This window comes from Pelodiscus sinensis, chromosome 2 (assembly GCF_049634645.1).
Source record: "Pelodiscus sinensis isolate JC-2024 chromosome 2, ASM4963464v1, whole genome shotgun sequence".
Classification (NCBI taxonomy): domain Eukaryota; kingdom Metazoa; phylum Chordata; order Testudines; family Trionychidae; genus Pelodiscus; species Pelodiscus sinensis.
Genome location: NC_134712.1, coordinates 4,652,923 through 4,677,544, shown reverse-complemented (window position 1 = coordinate 4,677,544; position 24,622 = coordinate 4,652,923). Strand labels below are relative to the sequence as shown.

At 49.0% G+C, this 24,622-nt stretch overlaps 1 protein-coding gene across 2 annotated transcripts in view; it reads left to right on the top strand.

Annotated features, from left to right (window-relative positions):
- The first annotated feature begins 2,145 nt into the window (after positions 1-2,145).
- Positions 2,146-24,622, top strand: part of ADGRB1 (adhesion G protein-coupled receptor B1) — a 423,185-nt gene continuing 400,708 nt past the window's right edge. Inside the window, exon 1 of one of the 2 annotated variants that reach the window (XM_075920015.1) lies at positions 2,146-2,498. The gene's annotated coding sequence lies outside the window, so the exon portion shown is untranslated. Of the gene's footprint in view, positions 2,499-4,685; positions 4,809-24,622 lie in introns of those variants that run through there. The other variant, XM_075920016.1, reaches the window with a different exon arrangement.

The window sequence follows — 24,622 nt, the reverse complement described above, 5'->3', positions numbered from 1 at the left end:
GCTCGGCTCCCTCCATTTCTTCTGTGCAAGCCATGTCCTGTCATTGGCAACCTCGAGGGGGTGGGGAGAGAGGGCAGAGGAAGTGAGGGTGAAACAAGGGGAGAAGGAAAGTCAATGGGGGAGGCTGTTGAGGGTGAGGAGGGGAAGGACAAAGGAGAGCAGAGAGGAAAGGGGGAAGGGCAGAGGAGGCCCGAGAGCAGAATGAAAGGTGGGGGGAAGGGGTCTCAGGAGCATGGAGAGGAATGCAAGGGAGGGAGTGGGGAAAGCCACCCTTCCCAGCCAGCCAGCATCCACCTTGTGGGTGGTTCCTGCTTCCTGTCTCCCCCTAGGCCCCCCTCGCCCTTGCTCTTTCCCCTCCCTCCATGCACAGGCAGCTCCTGGCCAGGAGGGTGCAGCCCTGTCCTGCCTCCTTGCTGCTTCAACTCAAAACACCCCTGCCCCACCCTTCCAAGAGGGCCCATCCCAGCCAGGTGGCTCCATTCAGGGGGCCTGCCTTTACCCAAACCACCTTCCCCATAGCCTGCTCTCCTCCCTCCCTTCCCCTTCTCTGGGTCCGACACGCCCTACATCTGGCAGCTGCGTGTGTGTGCATGTGTGTCCGCCACCAGTAGGGTGTGTGTGAGAGTGTCTCCGCTCACAAGGGGTGTGTGTGTGTCCGCCCACAAGGTGTGTGTGTGTCCGCCACCAGTAGGGTGTGTGTGAGTGTCTCCGCCCACAAGGTGTGTGTATGTGTGTGTGTGTGTGTGTGCGTGTCCGCCACCAGTAGGGTGTGTGTGAGAGTGTCTCCGCCCACAAGGTGTGTGTGTGTGTGTGCGTGTCCGCCACCAGTAGGGTGTGTGTGAGAGTGTCTCCGCCCACAAGGGGTGTGTGTGTGTCCGCCCACAAGGTGTTTGTGTGTGTGTGTGTCTCCACCCACAAGGGGTGTGTGTGTGTGTGTCCACCCACAAAGGGTGTGTGTGTGTGTGTCTGCCCACAAGGGGTGTGTGTGTCCTCCCACAAGGGGTGTGTGTGCGTCCGCCCACAAGGGGCGTGTGTGTGTGTCTCCACGCACAAAGGGTGTGTGTGTGTGTGTGTGTCCGCCCACAAGGGGTGTGTGTGTGTGTCTCCACCCACAAAGGGTGTGTGTGTGTGTGTGTCCCCAAGGAGAATTAATCTTCGCTTCTTCCCCCTGCCAGGGAAAGCCTCTGCCTGGTGCACGTAACCCAGGGAGCCCGAGTCAGAGGGAAACTTGCAGCCTCCCTGGGCCGGGGCGAGGTCCCGGCGGGCAAGGTCCCAGCCCGGACCCTGCTCCCTGGCGAGAGGGGCTGGATCTTCGGCGACCCGCCCCGGGGGCATTTCCCGGGCACGATCCTTGTCTCCGGGTCCGGAGGGAGGCGCAGGGAGGAAGACCCAGAGCTGGAGGCAGGGGAGGAGAGAGGGGGCGCCGGGTGCGAAGGGGAGCGCGCCAGGCTGACCCCCAGGCGGCTCCTCCAGCCCCCCTCCCCGCCTTACCCCTGGCGCTCGGCTTCTCTCCATCCCTGCGGCGCTTCTGCCCCCCCTTAACCCTTCCTCCGTGGGGCTCCCCGGGCGGGGAATAGCCTCTCCAAAGCGAGCCCGCCGCGGGCTTCCCCCTCTCCTCCTGGGCGCTGTCCTCCAGCCGAGCCCGCTCCGCCGCCGCGGCTGCAGAGCTCCTCAATCCTCCCGGTGTGTGTGTGTGGGGGGGGGGGCCCTCCCCAGGCTGACACTTGGGGGGGGCCTCCCCAGGCTGACACTTGGGGGGCCTCCCCAGGCTGACACTTGGGGGGTCTCCCCAGGCTGACACTTGGGGGGGCCTCCCCAGGCTGACACTTGGCTGGGGCGATGGATGTGCCATCCACAGCACAAGCCAGCCTTCCCCTGGTCCCCCCCTTCCTCTCCCGGCTCTCCGGCGCAGCAAAGTTCTCCGGAGAGGCTGCGGGGCCCGGCTCGGAGCGCTCCCTTCGCTGCTGCAGCCTTGCCTTCCCCGAGCGAGGCCGGCGGGGTGTGTGTGTATGTGAGAGCGAGTGTCTGCCTGCGTGTGTTTTATCCCTCCCTCTTTCCCCTCCCTCCCTGCCTCCCGCTCCCTCACTCTAATGTGTGATCTGGAAAGCTTATAAAAGCCTGATGTAATCCTTAATGCAGCCCCTGGCTACACAGACTGGATCTAGACGCACAGAGCGGGAGAGCGAGCGGAGTGGAAATTAAACAGAGGGAAAGCCAAAAAAAAAAAAACCCTAAACAAAACAAAACAAAAAAACCCGTAGACAGACCTAGCGGATCTTAACCAAACCATCTTTCCGGGGAAGATCTTCGCTGCTGGGAAAGCTACCGCTGAACCTTCCTTTATTTTTTTGGTAGAAGACTCGCTTGTCTCATTGGATCTAATCAGGTGTTGGATTTTAATTGTGGTTTCCCCGCTCTACTAAGGATTCCTCCACAAGGCTTTTATTTATTGGTTCCCGCTTTTCACTCCCAGCCGCCTTGCTGCAGAGACGCCAAAGGTATTTTTCTTGTCGTTTCTTTTTAAAGACACCAGAGTTAAATATTTTTAATAAGGGAGCGAGTTGGGGGGTGGGAGGAGCGGGTCAGCTACCGCGCTGTGTCACTCTTCAGGACTGCACATGGGGCCAAATGTGGGTTTGGCTGCCCCTGGATTTGTTGATGGTTTCCACTTGGAATGTGACAGAAAGGGGGAGCAGGATATAAGCTAGAAAGTCCATCAGGTAAAATTATTTCTTGTTTATTAGGGTACGGGGGGGGGGCGAAAGAGACGGGCACTTAGTCGGTTTGTTCTTCTTTGGATGCTGCGCGGGGGCTTCTGATCATTGGAAGGAAATGAAAAGCTGGACCCGAGAATGAGAAAATGCCTGTGGTTTCCTCCTGAACCAGACCCGGAGATCTTATCCACCCCTTTTCTCTCTCCTCGCCCCTTTTTCTCCCTTCGCTTCAGATCGAAAACCAAATCGTCTTACCTTCGCTTCGAAGTTTTTTAGTTTTTGCAGGCGCGGGTCCTGTGGGTAACACAAGTGCGGTGGAAAATATACAAAAAAGTACACGCAGCTCCCGGGGAAATGGTAAACTCTTCCATAGGGATGCTTTTTTGGGGAGGGGATGTGAAAGCAAACAGCTGGGGGGGGGGGGAGAGAGAAAGGAAAAACTCGCCCCATCCAAAGATTTTCCCCAGTGCTGCAAAGCCAGCGTGGTGGAAAGCGCAAAGTGGCAGGGAGCTCTGGGTTGTGCAGAGACGCAGGTTTCAAGCGGACATGCCCCGGACCGTGTTTAGTCTGCGAGGTTGCAAAACAAAAGTGTCTGATGGAATCGCGGTTGTGTTGACGCACCGCCCGAGTGAGTTGTGTTCCCTCCTCACCATCTCGCTCTCCATTAGAGTTTGGTGAGCCACCCCCCCCCCCCTTTTTTTTTTTTTTTTTGCTGTTTGGTTGTGTGGATCATTATCGCTGCGGGCAATTATGTGAAAGGAGCAGCCCTCTCCTGTCTCTCTGTCTCCAAGGTATTGCCCATCCCCAGCAACACATCCCACCTTCGAGAAAATTGTCCTAGGCATAGCGGCAGATCAAAGCTCCCCCATTCCCCAGTGCGGCTGGAGAGAGACCCCCCTTCCCCTTCCAGTGTTTTCACAACCAGCATGAATTAGCCAGCACTGTGAAAAAAGAAGACTCCGTCAAGGATGCTTAATTATTAGGCACCTTGCTCTAAATCACCCCGTGTGGCAATTCACAGCAGAATGGTTCGCCCCCTCCCTCCGCCGCCCCCTTCCCCTTTAAAATCTATTTCACTGCGTGGCATTCCGTGCAGGAGACGCTATGATGGGGATGGATCATACAGAGCTATTTCAGCCATGGCACTTCGATGGCAATTAGGAAACGGAAGGCGGAGGATCAATCTGGACTTCCCCAGCAACGTCCAACCCGCTCCACTCCAAGCCCCGGCTTCCAAGAGGCGCAAGCAGGATAAACAATGGCCCGGGTCTGAAATAAACTCCGAGAGGTAGCTGGTACTTTGTATTGACTGGCGCGCAGGGAGGCGAACGCACGACTCAGTGCCTGGCCCCTGTAGTGCCTATACACCCCACTGCCCCCAGCTCGTGCGCAATAACGCGGGTGGATGAATGGCAGCGAGGGATGGGAATATCCAGGCAAGGGCAGGGGGGAGGAGGGTATAACCGAGCAGCCTAGAGAGTTTCAAATTCTCCAGGAACAGAGCTCAATGGAAAGGGTGGCCGGCGGGGGGAAGAGAAGCGCAAAGCTCATCCAGGCTAAATCCTGCCTGGGCAACGGAGCGATTTCCACCGGTTTTCTGTTGTGGGGCCAATAGGGAGACCGCTGGAAGCTCTCGGTACCCGGCAACCCCCTTCACCTCCCCCCCCCCCGCCCGCATTCCTTCCCTCCGCCTTTACCTGTTGATTATTTATTGTATCTCAAGCGGCAGGTGCAGCGTTCGCCGTGACCCCCGGCCGGCTGGGGAGGGGACCCTGGCGACCTTAATGAGGGCAGAGCAATGAGGGGCTATTAGGAAAGGCGGCCACCGGCGTGGGGCTGCGGGGGGGGGGGGGGGTAAAGAGAAAACGGATCAGCTGAGAGATGAGCCTGGAAGCTTCATCCCGATGGGATTGGAGGGGGTGGGAGGAAGCCTGGAGGATGGAAAGGCAACAACTCCTCCTCCCTTCCCTCCCCCCCCCCCCAGTCCAATGTATATGACATGGATTCATGGAGCGGGGTCCTGTAGCGCTTACTCCGGCTGCCATCCGGATTCTCCGGGCCAGCTCCGCGCGGAGCGTGTTCCGTGCCAGCCCTGTAAGTCTTTGGCTCCGGGTGCTGCTGCGAATCGCAGCGGCGGGTTAGCTGGGGGAGGGGGGAAGGCGAAGGACGGAGCGCGATTTCCATAATCCTTTGGCGGGGGGAGAGAGGGGAGAGTGAACCGCTTTCAGAATCCGGAGCGGTGGGTCCCCCGGTGGAGCTACCCAAGCCGCGGGCAGCGATCGCGTTTCGCTGCCCCCTCAAGGAGCAGGGATTTAACCCCCCCCCCCAGCTGTTCCACGCCGAGTGCGCATGAGGCCTCCCAAACTTACTTCACTGCGGAGGGGCTCCCTGCACGGAGCGGACCCCCAGCAGCGGGGACTTCTGCGGGGCCTCACCTGCGATGAGACGCTCCCTGGGCAATTCGGATCGAGCAGCCTCTGCAGGATCCCAGCTCCCCTGCGAGCCCCCCTCCCTTCCCCAGAAAGCCCCCGGCGGGGCTGGAGCGGGCTGCGCTCTTCCCCCGGGGCTAGGTACCCGGGAAGGCTACAAGCTGATGCTTCTGGATCTCTCTTCGTGGCGGCCCGTGGTTAAGGGGTTGCCCGGGCGGGAGCGAAGCCCCCTCAGCACCCCCACAGATAAAGACTCCCCCTCTCGAGTTCGAAAGATGGGGAAACTGAGGCAGGGGCCGTAAATGAGTCCTCAGGGCTTTGCGTTCTCCAGACGCTTCAGATTGGAGGGGGAGAGATGGGTCCCAGCCCGCTGTGAGCGAGCTAAAGGCATCTGCGCGGAGCCCCCAGCATCCCCCCCCCCAAAGAAAAAAGCCACCTGCTTTGTCACTCCCTGCCTTTGGTCTCAAGAGGGACACGCAGCTGGGAACATGTCACCTAAGCTTGGGAGGAACTGCAAGGCGCCTGCCTGCTTTTCCCTGCCTCCCTCCGTAAGCCCCCTCGGGAAGAGACGGTTTGTTTTTTGAACCGAGCTAAGAACCCAGCCAAATCTTCAATTTCTAACCCACTTTAGCAAACCACACCGGGGATTTACCATGACCAGGGGTTAACTCGGGAAGGATGATTACAGGCTCCCGCATTTAATACTGCACAGCTCCAGATAAATATGTATATGTTTGGCAGGGGAGGAGGGGACGAGGTTGGTAGATCCATTTTCCCCCTTTCTTGCTGCAAAGGACCGTGGGTCACAATCCCCCTTCGTGCTGCCTTCAGTGGATTTACACTTCGGATGGGTTTGGCCCTGGCTGTGCTTGGTGTCTGTTTGGCTGGCTCTAAAACTATTTCCGATGACACAGAGTGAGAGAGAGGTGGCGCTAGCGGCTCAGAGATACTCCACTTAGGCCCACTTCTCACTTTTTTTAAGTTAAATACCACTAAAGAATTGGTTCTTTTCCTGCACTTAAAAAAAGAGAGAGAGAGAGAGAAGGAGGAGGGGGAGAGCTGGAAATGCAAGAAGTAAGTCTTCAAAACCTCCAGCGACAGAGATAATATGAAAGGCGATTTAATTTCCCCTCCCCCCTATAAAAACATTTCCTTCCCAATTCAGAGATTTTTCCTGACGCTGTGCAATCAACCATTTCTCCCCTTCCGGCATTGCCTGGGTTTGAACATCAGCTTGGAAAACAGAGACTCTGGTCTGATTCTTCTCCTGGGTGAAGCCAGGCTGTCTGAGTGGCAGGGCTCTCTAGCTGCATAACAGGCAGTGCATAGATTTCATATCCAAGCCAATTAACTGAGCATGTGTCTGACCAGGGCCATGGATTGTGTGTTTACTGTCTCCCTGCTTACTTCCCCGCCCATGTCTGAAGATGCTACCTATGCAATGGATAAACTGCAGTCAGATGGAAAGGAGGAAGCATGTTTTGGGGCCACTGGTGCAGAGGCTTACTCAGCTGAGTAACTTTACTCACCTAAGCAATCCAGTTACTCATGGGTGCAAATGTTTTGCAGGAATCGTACCTTTATTTTCTTCATGGGGGGTAGATGCTGCTGGTGGTAAAGAGGCAGAATTCTCTTCCTGGGCAAGGCTAAAATCAAATGCATTTTTTTTCTTAGAAATGCAGATGTGTTCAGGGTTATTTTTGTTTTTAGTGTGCAAACGAATTTGCCTTCTATGAAGGCAGAAGTGGGGAAGCTATGAAATTCCTCTTCCTCTGACAAGCCCGTGCCCACCTGTTGCTGGGTATAGGAATGGCTAATTAATTAGCCGCAGAAAATCCACAAATGAATCAAAGACTTTTCCTGGGCTTCTTGGGTGCTCAAACCTCTCTTGCTTGATCTCCAGGGGTGAGCCAAGAGAGCAGGGTTTTTGCCCACTTGCAAGGGGGGAGGGGGTGGGTCTGAATGGTCCCTTTGAAGGCACCTTCTTGTAGGCAAAAGCTAAAGTAAACACATAGCAATGTGAGTCTTAAAAAAAACCCCAACAAACCAAAAGTAAAAGGTTTGGCAGCTAGCCCGGTGATTTGTAGCAAACAGTCTCTATTGATCGGACTGCATTATATGGAACTAGCACAACATGTCTGCAGACAAAGTGCTGTGTGCTATCTGACAGCAGGATGCATCAGCTCCCAAGCCCGCCAGAGCTCTCTCTTTAGAAAGCCTTGCTTTTGTGCATTGGGGAGACCACATTTTAGAACCCCTCTGCTCCCTGTGCACCCGGCTTGCCTGGTGAGCCATGTTTGCAGGGGGTGTTGGGCAGGTGGGTGGAGATAGAACAGGCGACACCGGAGACAGGAGTTGCAGGTGAGTAGCTTGGATTCTAGGCCCCATTAGACTGCTTTTTACCCTTCAGCTCCTCTTACTCTCCTGGTCCTTGAGCACTGCACTGCTGTGGCAAAGCCATCATAATTCTGCTCTCTAGGATCTTCTGCTTCTCCAGTAGGGGGTGTCCCAGACATAGTGCACCCCTGAATTGTCTTGCGATAATTCTGTTTTCAGGCCTGAAGCTTCCTCCACACCTGGTTTGCTAACAGCACCAGTGTATTCAAGATTGCACGGTGGTCTCATGTTGCAGAGAAGCAGTCATGTGGCGCAAGACTGAAGCCACCAGTCTCTCCTTATGTGTCCTTTGAACAAAAGTCCTTGCTGTTCTGGAGGGAGTGAAAACTTGTTATGGGCTGAGCTTGCCTTTGCCAAACTGAAGTGGGGACACACCCTTTGTTTAAGATAGGTGAAAGGCATGGGTAAGGGGCTGAGCCCCAAACAAGATCTAATAGAGACTGCCCAGTAACGAGCGACCCCATTGCAGGGGTTCCACAGGCTATTGTAGCCAGGGGTATGTGGGAGTTTTTTATTGTTGGTTTTTTTGGTGAGAGAACACACAAAAAGTGAAGCCAGAGAGAGGCAAGAAAGCCATGTGGCTATCATGTTTAATGGGCTTTAATTAACAGGGTTTTTTTTCCTTTTTTCCCTTTCTTTTTATTCCCCCTTTCCCCTCTTTTTCTGCTTTATATTTCAAACTCTGGGCCCCTTGCTCCATATTTGTTATCCAAAGAAGTGGGCTGTGCCCACGAAAGCTCATGACACTTGTATTGATATATTTTTGTTAGTCTCTGGCTACATTTACACAGCGGAGCCATTTCGGGTTACCTTCAGTAAAATCTGAATAGGCACTCAGGTATGAAATATACTTGGAATTTTATAAAAGAGAATTAGCAACAAATTAGGACCCTCCAGACAGACTGTTTATCGCTGTATCTTGGTCTTGCAAATTACTTACAGATAATCTATGAGCAAGGGTTTTATATTAGTTTGATTACTCTGAGATAATCTTTTATGTTGCTCCAGGAAGCCCTCAGAAAATAATAAAAAAAAGATAATATTTAAAACCAGGGGACTGCTTGATTGGTGATTTCATCTCCCAAAGACACACATCACTGCCTCCTTTATGAAAATTTAAATTGGTTACCTCTGTTGGAGAAAATGAGAGATTATTTGCTGATTTTTTGGGGGGGAGGAGGTAGAGTGAGTTTTCCTCCATTACCCCCCTGTGTTTTCAAAATTAAACCAGAGGGAGGTTTTTTTCTTTTTCACTGTCTTCCTTTTTTTCTGTGAAATGCTTTCAGAAGCTTTGTTCAGGAAGTGGCCAGCTGACCTGAAATGAGTGATAGAGCTCTTGACCCATGTTGTCTATGAAGTCATGTGAGATCTGTGGGGCAACATGGCATGAAAGATGGAAATAGTATTTTGAGGCGGATTAAATACAGAGCTCCTGAGATGAAATTGTACTTTACCCCATCAAAGTGAAAATTTGGTGTAACCAGTCTACACCCTTTTCAATAGGACCGTGTTCCAATATCACACAGTGAGATGTAACATTCCATTCTGGTGGTATTGGAGCGCTTAATATACAGGCACCGTGTTCAGAGCACAAGAAGAGCACTCAACCTGTTAGAGTGAAATGTCTATGCTATGCCAACAGGTGGAATTGAACACCGGAGCCTTGCTCATGAGCTTCATGAGCCTCTACCATATGTGCTAAGGCTGTAGAGGCAGGCTCATTATTCTCTCTGTAAGTGGTCTCAATACCATTAGCTGGGACAGTGAACCACACCCAGAAGATGCATGGATTATACCTATTATAGACAGAGGTCCAGAACCAGGGTGTTGACTTCAGTAGAGTTACTTCATGGATGAATGTGGCCCAAGAAGTTGACAGTAGCTCTAGGAACATAATGTCTCAGGGTATGTCTAGACTACAGGGATTTTTTGAAAAAGTGGCCTTTTTATAAAAAAATCTTTACCTGTGTCTAGACTGCTGCCGCATTCTTTTGAAAGTAAATTGAAAGAACGCGGCAGTTTTTTTCAACTGCGGAAAACCTTGTTTTCCGAGGAAAAACTCCTTTTTTTGAAAGTGCTCTTTCGAAAAAAGGCGCTATGTAATACAAACTGTGCTTTTTTGAAAGAGAGCATCCAGACTGCCTGGGTGCTCTCTTTCGAAAAAGCAGCTTGCTTTTTCGAAAGTACTGGTTGTAGTCGAGACGCTCTTTTTTGAAAGTATCTTTCGAAAAAGCCTCTTTCGAAAGAGGCTTGCAGTCTAGACGTAGCCATAGAGTTTAAGGCCAGAAGGGACCACTGGATCATCTCAGCCGACCTCCTTTATAACATAGGCTACCAACCTCAGCTAGCCCCTGTACACTAAACCAGACCATTGAAATAACAACCAAATATTGCTACCTACATCATGTGCCACAGACTCCCACAATGGCAGGGAAATGATTCAATGAGAGATGCCTAGATCATGCTTGCAAGTGACCTACAACCAGATATAGAAGGAGGAAGGAGATAAAACCAATGTGACACTGGGGGAAATTTTTTTCCTGCCCCGACGTATGGCCATCAATTAGACTCTGAGCACGGGAGCATCAGCAATCACAAAGCAACAGCACTGCATGCCGCTGTAGATATTGTTGCAGAACGATTCTTCAGAAATGTGTATGTGTTAAGCTAGGGTTTGGAAGGCATCTCTCATGTCACTTCATTCAGTCTCCAGAGTTCCGCATTCCATTATTCCTGTCCATGTGCTTCTGCCTTCTGGTCTCTGCTTCTGCTCTCAGATTGTCCTTGACTGCCTGGAAATTCATCCTCATTTTCAAGATTAACTCAGTTTTGACATTGTGCATGGCCGATGCCCGTGGCTCCTTTTTTGTGGAGAGAATCCCACATTGCTAGGGGAGGCAGCCTGGTCCCTGTGCTTAGAGCTCAGACGAGGGCATAGAGAGACCTGGATCCCAGTTGCTGGGGTGCTACTGCCTTTCAGGGTGCAGTGAGGTTGATCACTTAAGCCTACAATTGCAAAATCATCCCCTAGGTTTGGGTACCAATCTTGAGAGTCTCATAAGGCCTGATGCTTAGAGAGGGTGAGCTCCCATTGATGCCACTTGGCAGTGGAGGTACTCAGCCCCTCTGATAATCAGGCCTTAGGTATCACAGACTGGGAGTCTAAACATTGATGTGGCCTAGATCAGTGGACGCTTAGGGTACGTCTAGACTACAGGCTTTGTCGACAAAGAGTGTCTAGACTGCATCTAGTTCTGTCGACAAAACAAGCCGCTTTGTCGACATGAGAGTGTAGACACAAAGGACAGTGTAGATGCAATAACGCCTTCCGTCAACAGAACTCTGTTGACAAAAGGCGTTATTCTTTGTAGAATGAGGTTTACCACCATTGACAAAACTGCCGAGTTCTGTCGACGTTATGTCGACAGAACTCGGCGGCAGTGTAGACGCAGGTATAGTTTTGTCGACAAAAGTCCACTTCTGTCAACAAAACCCTGTAGTCTAGACACACCCTTAATTTAGACTGGCCACTTTGAGAATCAGTGTTTCCCTCCATAAAATGGGGAATGGTGGGCTACATTCTTCCTCATTATCTCTCCATTTACCTTGCTAGAGTGCCACCAGAGAGGAAGACAAGTTTCAGAGAGGTAGCCGTGCTAGTCTGATCCATCAAAACCAACAAGGAGTCCTGTGGCACCTTCGCCTTGGTCCATTCTAGGGAGCTATTTTGAAGTAAACCCCCTTATTTCGAAATAACAAGCAGAGCATCCACACTACCAAGCCCGTTATTTCGAAATAATGGGCTGCTTATTTCAAAATCTGTACTCCTGCTTTCCTCGGGTAAAAAGCTTATTTTGAAATAGTTATTTCGGGAGTTGTTATTTCAAATGTAGTTAGTTTGAAATAATTTCTGAGTGTAGACATGCCTTTAAAGAATAACAGACTTATGCCCTAATAAATTTGTTAGCCTTTAATCTGCCATGGGACTGCTCATTGTTTTTACCAGGGACGAATTTGTCCAAGTGATATTTTGAGATCCTCGGATGGAAGGTACCACCTTATCAGAACACATGAATTTACTTTATCCCATTAACATGCTTCCTTTAGCCATTCCTCTCGGGTCCTGTTCTGTCGCCTCTCTCAGTCTTTATCATCTTGATACCTCTTTTATGAAAACAAAAGGTGCTAAAACAGGGCACATTATTCCATGTACTAGCTAGCTGCTCCTCCTCTGCCTTCCAGACTGGCTCTGTATAACCCTTTTCAAAGCCATCTCACTCAGGAATCATTTGCTCTAATTCTATACATTAGCTAATAGCCCACACCCTTTTTCTTTGCACATTACTCAGGCAGGAGTAGGAGTCAGTTTCAAGTTCCCTTATTAAGCAAGAGTGTCCTTTCTTTGCAACATACATCCATTGGTTCCTGGCACATTCGCTTCCTTCATCAGGTCAGAATTCCTTCCTAAGGGAATTTGTTTTGATGGGCTTGCTTGTGTTGAAAGCCCTGTTGATGGATGGATTTACTGCACAGGTTTGTTGGCTGTACAAGTCAGTTATTAGATGTTGCCTTGCGGGGCTTGGATTTATGGTCGTGTTGCTTTAATCAGATATTTTATTGTCACCGATTTTGCCACCACACAAAATCTGAATAAATCAGCATGCACTTAAGCTGATCCTTTGAGTCTATTTCTGTACTGAGTGTGTGTCTTTGCTGAATGTTTCCTGTTCCTGAAATGCGCTGCTAATTCCATTGCACCACTCCATGCTAATCAGCACTACCTGACCGTTGCATTAGCGCACACAGAATGTTGTCCATACAGACTCTACTGTCCTGAAGACACCTGAGATGCGAGCCCTTGTCATTTCAGTGCTCCTATATTTCCCTGTGCCACCATACTTAAGCCTCTGCCAATGGGAAAGGAAAGCTTGAAAAACCTTTAATCAAGCACCAAGGGGAAGAGAAGCGAAATCTGATTTTAAGTAGCTGCACCGATGCCTAGAGCATTAAAGAGCTTGCCCTGCTAATCTTTACGTTTCAGATGTTGTGCTACAATCAAATCAGTCCTATCGAGCTGAACCGCGGGTTAATCGCTGATGGAAAACTCTCCGTGTCTGTGCTCAGGAAGAAGGGAATGGAGGAAGTGTGTAGCATTGTGGAGTTCACTGCCTGCTCACCACACATGGGAGAATGTAGGAGGACTCCAGTTTCTGTGGGCACCTTCACCAGTGTAGCAAGACATAGTTGCACCGGCAGGACCCAGAGATTCAAGAGAAGCAGGGAAGAATAATCACATTGGACAAATAGTTAGCCACCAGTGATGGTTTAGGGTCAGTATGGGATGACATCTCTAATTGCAGTGATTCTTGCTGCTGTGAAAGAGGTTGGACTGAATTCTGTATTAAGATCTGCGAGGGTATTTTGGCCAAGTCCTCCTGAGCAGTGTTCCCTGTTCGCGGAGCGCTCGAGCAGCCAATCAGGAGAGATCCAAATACTGCCAAGCTGATTAGCAGAGCACTCACAGCTAGGTTTTGTTTCTGCTGGTGGTGCACATGCCTTGGTGGACAGAGGAAATTTATTCCGCACATGCATGGAAAAAAATCTGCACGTGGGTAGAAAAGATTAGAGGGAACATTGCTCCTGAGTTGTTCCTCTGCTGTACCAAGTGGGAACAGCGTGCCCTTGGGAGACCATAGTGTAGTAAGACAGCCATTCCAGGACTGTGAAGTCTTGGTTAGACTGAGGCAGACCATGTTGGGTCATGTGAGGCATTATTGGCTATGCTGCAATTCATATAGTTGCAGTCATATAGAGTGGATTGACAGTGGGTGTTAGTAGAGACAAGGCCCGACTTAGGCTGCCTAATTCCCCTCAGGTGTGGCCTCGCTGGTTAACTGGCCCTTAGCTGCCCAGCTGTGCCATTAGCCCTTTATCGGCTAGTGCGGACACAGCATTCCAACCCCAGTCTGTTCACTGCAGTCAACTCCTGTCTGTTCCTTGACACAAGGAAACTACAGGCATATCCCATACAATCAGTTTATTTCTGTGGAGGAGGGAACTGGTGGGGTTTGGCCCTTCCAAATTTCTAATGTTTCCTTTATTTATTTACTAGAAGACTTACCCGGCATTGCCTGAGTCCTTCAGGGCAGGGCCTTGGGAGTGTGGGGGGAGTGTGCAGAAGGCTGGGGCCCGGGGCTGTTCTCTCTCCCACTCCGGAAGGGGGATAAGGATTTGGGTCAAGGGGGATACTCACTTCGGCCATGTTTACACGAGGAAATTATTTCTAAATTACTAAATTCGGCTTAGTAACTCCCAATTTAACAAAATCAAAATAGCGTGTCTACACTATGGGAAAGCCTCAAAATTAGTCTGAGGCAGGCTCCGTTAATATGGATGTGCTACCTCAGACTTAGAACCCCGGGAAGCACTGGGGAGTAATTAGTTCTAATTACTCTGGGGAGTAATTATTTCAAATAGTAGCACTGGAGCATCCACACTACCGCGGCTTCGAAATAACTATTTTGGAATTAGCATTACTCCCGATGAAAAGCAGGAGAACAGATTTTGAATTAAGCAGCCCATTGTTTCGAAGTAATAGGCTTGGTTGTGTGGATGCTCCACTTATAAATTCGACCTAAATGGGGTTATTTCGAAATAACTCCCTAGTGTAGACCAGGGTTCAGTGTGCTGGCAAGCAAGATGGTAAGTGCCATTTGTGGAGTGGCTGCCCCCCGAGGACACCCTGCAGGATTGCTCTCCCGTGCTGGCTCGCTGCCCCTAATGGCCACTCTCATATTGCATCCCTCAGAACAGCAGTCCCTCCCTTTGCATGTTCTGGAAAACAGTCCTTTTTGGGGGGCAACCAGTTCTCCTGGCACAACCCAACCTGGACCTTGCTTTAAGTTTGAAGAAGCTGGATACCAAATTTGTTGGCTCTAGCTCTTACAATTTAGGAGGAGTTCTTGAACAAATGGACTTGCAGACAGACACACAGACAGACACACATACTCTGAAATGTATATAGAGATATACAGCATCACTTAATAAACGCTATGGAATGGACATATGAACATAAGAACAGCCCTACTGGAAAAAGGCCCTGTAGCCCAGTGTCCTGTCTTCCCACAGTGGCCAATGCTTGAAGCCCCAGAGGAAGTGAACAGAACATGGAATCATCCAATGATTCCTCTCCTGTTATCCATTTCCAGCTTCTGACAGAGGCTAGGGACACCATTCCTACCCATCCTGTCTAATAGCCATTGATGGACCTAACCTCCATGAATTTAACTAGTTCTGTTTTGAATCCTGTTATAGTTTTGCTTTTCACAACATCCTCTGGCAAGGAGATCCACAGGGCTGCCATTTCAGATTTTGGTAGGGGGGGATACCTGTGTGTGCCCTGAGGGGGTGGGAGGAAGAGAGTGAGCGCATGGGGCAGGGAGCAGACTGAGGACAGCAGCTTCCACAGTGTTACTGAGCAAGCTCAGTATAAGTCAAGCAGCAAATTGGGGAGGGGGCATTGAAATTGCCCTTCCCGTACACACATATCACCTCTTACTAGAGCTGCTAAGGCACTGGAAAATGCTATTTCTGGCAGATAACTTAGCAATTAGCTGACAGGAGCACTGTATCTAAATCCTATATAAAAGAAAGAACATTAAAATAAATATTAGACTCACTCAGCTCTAATCTTAACATTCTGACTTCTTGTGGTAAGTCCATTATGAGACACTGATTACCCTTACAATTTTAATGTATATTCTTACTTACTAATGAAAGAGAGCAAGCGAGCGAGCGAGAGAGAGAGATTGACAGGACTTCTGGGCTCTAGCTCAACTCTGGAAGTAGAGTGGGGTCTAGCGTGTTACAGTCCAAATGCAAATCCCAGCAACACAACAGCACAACACTCATTCCTGCTCTCCCACCCCTATTTTTTAAGTACTTGGCAATAGTTTCATGATGATCTAAGAATCCTTCAATTACTTAAATGGCCAGTCTTTTGTTATTCTTGATCACCTGCCTCCCTCTGTTTATAACGAACTCCCTGCCTCAAAGACATAGCTGCAAGCCGCTCAAACTCTGTTGCATTTAGGAACTGCCTCTGGAGCCAGGGCATGCAGCTTTAAGCCGACTTCAAATATGAAATCCAGGGGGCTCAGACTTTGGGGGCGGGGGGGCTACTGCACAGTTGAGTGTGTGTTAAGAAATACTTCCTTTTGTTTGCTTTAAACCTACTGCCTTCATAGCCCTCATCTGCATGCAGAGGGGACATATAATCACTACCCTAAAGGGATGTCTCTTTGTATGCTTTGGAAGCTGACATGATGGGACAAGGAACTTAGGCAGCCTTCTTGGCAGAGTGAACACAGCTTTATGAGGCCAGAGCTACACTAAAGGGGAAGGTTGACTCAAGATACGTGACTCCAGCGATGTTAGTTACATAGCTGGAGAATACGTACCTTGATCTGAGGTTCCCCACCCTCCCTACAACAGGAGCAAACGGTCTCATTGGCTTGCCTTACTCCCTGCAGTGCCCTCGGAGTTTGATTTAGCAAGTCTTAAATAGACCCACTAGCTGCATTTGTCACAACTGCATGTCAGCACAAGTCCATGCTGTGTCAAGGTGCTGCCTCTATCTATGTAAGTACCAACTAAATCGAACTCCAGAAGATTGATCGTGGCAGCATCGATCTTCCCTGGACTGTAGACATGGCCTGAGCCTGAAAGGTATCATGAACTAAAGTGCTGGACCAGTTGGTACTTATAGAGATAGATGGAGCCAGTGCTTTGGCCCAGCACGAACGTGTGTGGATATGCAGCTGTGACAAATGCAGTTAATGCCTGTGCACATGTCCCCTCCTTGTGACTGCCCTCTCCGGGGATAAGAGTCCACTCCTTAGAGCCATTGGAGTTTCTCCTTTAGCTGTGGAGGGGTGGGAGCTAACACTTGTGCTGATGGTTCTAGGTACGATCCCCTTGTGGGGGTCTGTATATAAGCAGCTGTGACGCATTACCCTCCCACCTTCCCTAGCGTCGTTGCTATAGACAACAGAAAACTCTCCCCGGGACTCCCTGAGATGCGCTGCCGCAAGAAGTTGCAGGCTAGCATCTCAGCAGGGAAGTGGGGTGCAGAAGCACCTTTGTGAAACTAGGCAAACCTTCCAATCCATTTATCAAAGCGCCTGAAGTTCCAATTTCTAAGCAAGTGATAAATACTGAGCATGGACTGTTAATCTGTGTCCAGCACGTTTTAATAGCTAAAGACAGTTTTACATTAAAAAAAAATCCTGTATACCTTGTACTGACCCAATGGCTCCTGCCAACTTCTGGGCATTTTTTTAAAATGGTTTTAGTTAACAAGATAGTCCAGGATTTTTAATTCTTAAAATCAAGACATTTCTGCTGCTGGCAGAACAGCTGTTCATGATGTGAAATGTGGAGAGGAGGAGTAGGAGACAAACCATCCCTTTAGGGGGTTATGGGAAATCCCAATGCACTGCCTGTTAGCTGTGGGATTCAGTTAATCAAAATAAAAAGTAAGGCTAAAATAATAGAATTATAGAATACTAGAACAGGAAGTCGAGTCCCCTGCCCTCACGGCAGATCCAAGGACTATTTAGATCATCCCTGGTAGATGTCTCTCCAACCTGCTCTTACATATCTCCAGTAATGGAGTTTCCACAACCTCCCTAGGCAATTTATTCCAGTGTTTTACCACCCTGACGGCAAGGAAGTTTTTCCTAATGTCCAACCTAAACCTCCCTTGCAGTTTAAGCCCACTGCTACTTGTCTTATTATCAGAGAACAAGGAAAACAATTTTTCTCTCTCCTTGTAACACCCCTTTAGATATTTGAAAACAGCTATCATGTCCCTAATAAAGCATCCTGTTAGTCTTTAAAGTGTTGCATAGTCCTGTCTTTTGTTTCAGCTAGACCAGACTAACAGGGCTGCATCTCTATCACTATGTCCCCTATCAGTCTTCTCTTTTCCAAACTAAACAAGCCCAAATCTTTAAGTCTTCCCTCACAGCTTGTACTTTCTATACCTGTAATCGTTTTGTTGCTCTTCTCTGGACCTTCTCCAATTTCTTAACATCTTTCTTGAAATGTGGTGCCCAGAACTGGACACAATATTCCAACTGAGGGCCAATCAGTGCAGCGGAGAACGGAAGAATGACTTCTCGTGTCTTGCTCACAGCACTCCTGTTAATGCAGCCCAGAATCATGTTTGCTTTTTTTTTGCAACAGTGTCACACTGTTGACTCCTATTTAGCTTGTGGTCCACTATGACCTCTAGATCCTTTTCAGCAGTCCTCCTTCCTAGACAGTCGCTTCCCATTCTGTGTGTGTGAAACAGATTGTTCCTTCCTAAGTGGAGCACTTTGCATTTGTCCTTATGAAACTTCATCCTGTTTATCTCAGACCATTTCTCCAATTTGTCCAGATCATTTTGAATTATGATCCTGTCCTCCAAAGAAGTTGCAACCCCTCCCAGCTTGGTATCCTCTGCAAACTTAATAAGTGTGCTCTCTATGCCGATATTTAAATAATTGATGAAGATATTGAATAGAACCAGTCTCAAAACAGACCCCTGCGGAACCCCACTTGTTATACCTTTCCAGCAGGATTGTGAACCATTAATAACTACTCTCTGGGAACAGTTATCCAGCCAGTTATGCACCCACCTTATAGTAGCCCCATCTAAATTGTATTTGCCTAGTTTATTGGTAAGAATATCATGCAAGACTGTATCAAATGTCTTACTAAAGTCTAGGTATATCACATCCACTGCTTCTCCCTTACCCACAAGACTTGTTATCCTGTCAAAGAAAGCTGTCAGATTGGTTTGACTTGATTTGTCCTTTACAAATCCATTCTGGCTGTTACCTATCAGGGAGCAGTGAGGTGGTGATTGTTGTTGCATATGGCTCTAAAGCATCCCTCTCTGCAGTCACTGGACAAATGCATGAAAGGGCCTCAGGTGTCTTTCTGCCTCCCACCCAGATTGGGTTGCACATTTTGCACGTAGAAAAATCAGGAGAAGGATGTTGAGGAATATTTGTGGGGAATCTGATCCCATGTTTTGAAATAGCTCTGTTCTGCAGCCTCCGTCAGTCACATTGACTCAGCTCATCCCATTGGACAATTGAGGGGAGAGGTAGGTTTTGTATCCTGCCACGAGAAACTCAGAGTCCTGGTCTGAGCTACCGCCAGGCTGCAGACCCTCCACCAAAAGAGGTCTAGTCCTGACAAGGAGTGAATCTGCTGTCTAAGGCTATGTCTACACTGCAGTGCGATTTTGGGAGACCGGAGTATCCCGAAATAGCTATCCCGCATCTTCACAGCAAGCCCGTTATTTCAGGCTCTCTATTCCGATGTCCCCGTAAACCTCATTCTACCAGGAGTAAGGGTCGTTTCAGAATAGCGCTTTATTTCAAAACGTGGCACTGTGTAGACAGTGCCAACTGACAAAATAAGCTATTTTGAAATTGCATCAAAATAAGATACGCAATTTGCGTCACTGAAATTGCGTCTCTTATATTGAGTTACAGTGCTCACCCTAAGCATCAGTTTTGGATGCAGCTGCCGTGCTGAGCTTCCCAGCTTCCCAGCTGGGGCCAAGCACATCGAGGCTGTATGAATGATGACCAGGGAGATCTGTTAGCCATTCCACTTGACTTCAAGACAGCCCTTGGAAGTGGCTTTCCAGCTGTGGTCCATGGACCCAGGGAGCCCATGGACAATGTGGAAGGGGCCAGAGAAAAGTTGTCATGGCCATTTCAACCTGTAATCTGCAGACTGCCTAAGATTTCCAAAGGAGTCTGCACTTCCATTTGGAAAACATTTAGGGCTCCACAAATTAAAAAGGTTGGAGACCGCTGAGTTAGGGAACACAGTGTAAGGAAGAATCCTGCATGGACCCTTGTAGGACTGACTAGCCACCAGGTCTGTTCCATCTGTAACCATTAGAATTCCGTGAGCATTTTTCACCGCTTGTAGGGTTCGATCTGTGAGGCCTTTTGACTATTACAGGTTGAAACTGTCTAGTTTGGCACTCTCTAGTCTGGCAACATCTGCGATCTGGCATGATTTGAGTTAGCCCAATGTACACTTACCATGGGTGTGGCCAAGTTTTCCGCGGTCCCATAAAGTTTGCCGACCGCCACCAATCCTGGCTCTTGGTGTTCTGTGCTGTTATTTGGCTCTAATTTACCCCTAAATGTTGTCTAAGGGTCCGTCTACGCTGCACCATTATTCTGGAATAACAGCTGTTATTCTGGAAAAACAATACTAGTATCCAACAGCAATTGTGTTATTCCGAAAGAAAATCGAAATAATGGAGGGCTTTTTCCGACATTTGTAAACCTCATTCCACGAGGAATAATTCCTCTTCTGAAAATGCTCTTTTGGAAGAGTGTGTGTGGACACTCCACTGCTGCTATGCTGAAATAACTCCTCACCAGGGCCATTCTAAGTTATTCCTCCCCAGTGCCTCCTGGGGCTCTAAATCGAGATAGCACGTCCACATGAGGGGAGCCTGCCTTGGACTAATTTCAAGGCTTTGCTGTAGTGTGGACACTCTATTTCGAAATAAGCTGTTCCAGAAGATATCTTCCAGAATCGCTTTTTCCGAAATAAGCTTGCAGTGTGGACATACCCAAAGAGCCCAGTAATCAGTGGAAGTGTTGTTAATGCTACTAGACAATATTGACCTCCTGTGGTTTGGCAAATTCTCTGAGTGGGCACTGGTCAGGTCCCGAGGGTGCCGGAGATTCAACCTGTAGAAGGAAAGAGGTCTGGTGGCTTATCACTTATGCTATGTCCAGACTGCAGGCTTCTTTCAGAAGAAGGTTTTCCGGAAGAGATCTTTCGGAAAAACTTCCGAAAGAGAGCATCTACACAGCAAAAGTGCATCAAAAAAGCGATCTGCTTTTTCAAAAGATAGCATCGACACTGAATGGTCACTATCTCACATGTAAACTGTGATTACTATGGATGGAATGCCCACCAGGGCACCTGTGCTTTTTCCTTTTTCCTTTTCTCTTCCCCATCCACACACGCCTTTTTGCAAAAGAGCTCTTTCAGAAAAAAGATTTCTTCCCTGTAGAAAGAGGTTTACCAATGTTGGAAAAACCCCTCTGTTCTTTTGAAAAAAAAAATCGAAAGAACACGATTGCAGTGTGGACGTCAGTGAGTTTTTTTCGGAAAAATGGCCATTTTTCCGGAAAAACTACGCAGTGTAGACATACCCCTAGATGCCCATCTCATTCCTCCTTGTCAAGCTACGGAACAGTGTATCTGAAGAGTGCCGCCTGAGAGCATGGCGCGGTTTTGGGTGTAGAGGGCTTCCCTGGATGACCTTACAGGACAGTGCAGCCCTGACCTTGGTAACCCAAGTTTCTGCTTGCTTCACTGCCTGTGTTGTCACCTTCTCTGTGAGACCTGCCTTGGGGGAAAAGTCTAAGGATCTCTCCATCCATCTAGCTTCTTAAACTAACTCTGCCCTTCACAGTGGCCATTAACATAGGCTTCGTAGTCCTGGCTCTACAATATTAATGCTCCCGGCCTGACTTCATAATGCTTCATCTGTGATTGGGGAATTCCTTCCCTTCTTGCAGCTGGCCATCATCTGACACCCTGCATCTCTTTTCTGAATTCCTTCGCTGAGCACACCCTTCTCCTTGCCCATATGACCACCAAATAGCAACGCTTGGCTCAAGCTCAAAATCTATGATTCTAGGAGGTAATTGCAGTGGCTAGGAGAGGGGAGAGGGCACCCCCATTATGTGGGCCCTCAATAGAGCAGATGGGGTAGTCCTTGCTCCCCAGCTTTGTGGGGCTCATGGCTAGTGGGTCCACCTGCACCAGCTCTGACCCTTTCCTAGCCTGGTCCTGCTGCCCTCCCCTTCCAAACTCTGCAGGTTGTGTGTTTGGTGCAAACTCAGAATCTGCATTTGCAGGCTGCTTGCCCCTGTGTAGCAGCACTGCTCTGGTTACTGATTGCACTGGGACATTATGCCCTCCTCTGCCGAGGAGTAAGCTGGGGAGCCAGCCCTTAGCTCAGAGAGGACCGCAGGGTCTCTAGCTCCCTCCCGACAGAAGGACTTGGCTGCAAGTTGGGAGCACAACTGGGCATCCGCCAGTTTCTCATCATGGCCCTGGCTTAACTGGCGGCTGCACCAATCTCTGTGCTTTGTGCCAGAGCAGCAGGCGTGAAGATCATGGAGCGGGAAGGAGGGGGAGGCAAAGGACAGGATTTCCTGTCACTCCGATGCAGAACAATAATGGGAATGATCATTCAACAAGTGTCGGAGGGAGACGAGACGGCATTGGCTGTTGTCGGTGATTTGCAAGGCTCGGGCTGATTAGAAGCACAAACACTTGCAAACAGATGCTATCCTCACCCGGGCTACTAGGGCCCTGCTTGCCTTCTGACAGTGCTGTCTTGATAGAGGCCATGCCCTGGTGCGAAGGTCTCAATGCAGGTCCCAGCAGACAAGAGAGAGGCCTGTATCTAGCTCAGGGGACTTAACAGCATACGAGGGTGATCCTGGCAGACCTTGGCTGTCTACAGGCAGATTTGAACCTGGGACCTCTTGAGTTTAGAACATGCACCTCTACTGCATGAGCTAAAAAGAAGAGTGGACCTACTAGATGGGACAGGACCCCCACGTCAAGGAGGTGTGTGGCTTACACAAGCCTCTACCGTGATTCCTCCAACATAAGTTTGAGGATGTCAGGTCCAGGTGGTCTGTGACTCCCATGGGCCTATACCCCAGGTATGGGCTGAATTAATTGAGCCAGGACCGTGCTACTGGACCCCTGCAGCTGTTCTACCCTGGATTTTGAGCTTGCAAGCTAAGGGGGCGGGGTGCTTGGTTAGACCTTGGAGGAGCCTTCCAGGGGAAATTCCAAGGTATCCTAGGAAACTGTGTTGGCCATAGAGTAGATGGAGCGCCTCTTTCTCAGAGCCAGCACTGCAGAGCATGTTGGACTGCTACTAAGCTGTGTCTAGACTACATCCTATTTTCGAGAAAGGGATGTAAATTAGGCACGTCGATATTGCAAATGAAGCTGGGATTTGAATTTCCCGTGCTTCATTTATTTGCATAATGGCGGCTGCCACTTTTTTTTCGAAATGGGGCTTTTTCGAAAAAAAAAGAAAAGAAAACCACTGCAGTTTAGACGGGGATCTTTCAAAAATAAAACCCTTTTTCGAAAGATGCTGTACTCCTCAAAAAATGAGGTTTACAGAATCTTTGGAAAAGAGTTTTATTTTCGAAAGATCCTCATCTAAACTGCCGTTTTTTTTTCAAAAAAGCCCCATTTCGAAAAAAAAGCGGCGTCCGCCATTATGCAAATGAAGCACCGGAAATTCAAATCCCGGCTTCATTTGCAATATCGACATGCCTAATTTACATCCCTTTTTCGAAAAAGGGATGTAGTCTGGACACACCCCTAGAGAGGTGTTGTCACTTAGTCCTCTCCTCTCATCAAAGGTCCCAATGAGAGTGCAGTTGTATTGGCCATGGCACATGGCCAAATTCCAATCTGAGCCATTGCTTTTTCCTGACGTAAAATTCCCCCTGCTGTGGGGTGCTACATTCTGTTTCAGGTTCTGTCCTAAAATCATGTTGTGCAGAAGGAAGTGTGGCCCAGTGGCAGAGCCTAGAATCAAAAGCAGGGACATTGGTGTGAGCTTTCCCAGCTCTGGCACAGCCTCCCTGCATGGCCTTGGGAAAGTCACTTACCTTCTCTCTGTCTCCTTGTGTAATAGTGTCTCAATAGTTACCTCCCGAGGCAGGCTCTCAGCTAGAAGATACAGATAATATATCTATTGTGGTGATCCATAGGTGTTTCCTTATTGTGCGTAAACCATATAAGCCCAGTAAGGGATAGTCCGTGCCCCAGACATCTCACAATCCACACTGATGAGACAGGCAAGGAATGAGAAGGGAAACCGAGAGGCAAGATACTTGCCTAAGTACAATTAATAACTAGCTCTGAAATCTATCATGGAAAAGCACTATATAAAAGTTTCACAATTTCAGAGCCTCATGACTTTTTCACAGAAGGGGAAACTGAGGCAAAGTTACCCAGGATCACCCAGTGGCATGCTGGGAAGGGAACCCAGGTGTCCTGTTCATTGAATGGTTCTGGTTCTTAAGCAGCTACGATAGGAAGGTCCTACAGGAATGCAAATGATTGTTATTTATAATGATCAGTGGCTAGTGTTTAACAGGGGCTACGTTTTGCTTCAGAAGTGGCTGAATTTCCACATGTGAGAATGAGATTCCTCCCTGCATAAGCTTTGCAAACCGCAAGCAGCACAATGTGCATGCACAGCTCTAGCACGATTAAAACGCAAATCTCCCACCGACAGTCCCAACCCAAACACCCTGTTTGTTTCCTATTTAATGCTGGCTATTGTAAAAGCTCCCTGTGGCTTTATTTTAATGCTAAGCCCTATTGAAGTTGCTGCTGATTAGGGAGCAGACAACATAATCTGCCTCGGAAGTTATTTGAACACAGGGGAAAAAATCAGTGTTTCTGGTGCAAATGGCAGTGGTGGGGTGGTGAATTAATGATGCTATTCAGCAGGGGCAGATGACTGTTTTGCGGGGCCCCGGGCAGCATAATTCCGCAGGGCCCCCCCTTTGCCACGGCGCATGCGCGGGGCTTTCTGAAGCGCGGGGCCCGGGGCGGCTGCCCCGTTCGCCCTGCCCTATATCCGCCCCTGCTATTCAGCACGGTTTCCCGAACGGGGTCTTGCAAACTTCATGACACACAGGCACTCAGGTGCCCTTTCTAAAAGAGTTAAAATCTGTTTGTTAAAACTCCTTGGGCTATGTCTACATTGGCAAGATTTTGCGCAAACACTTTCAACGCAAGAGTGTTTGCGTTAAAGTATTTGTACAAGAGAGCGTCTACACTGGCATGCGCTTTTGCGCATGAGATGTGCTTTTGCGCAAAAGCATCCGTGCCAGTGTAGACGCTCTCTTGCACAAGAAAGCTCCGATGGTCATTTTAGCCATCGGGCTTTCTTGCTCAAGAAATTCTTGTTGCCTGTCTACACTGGCC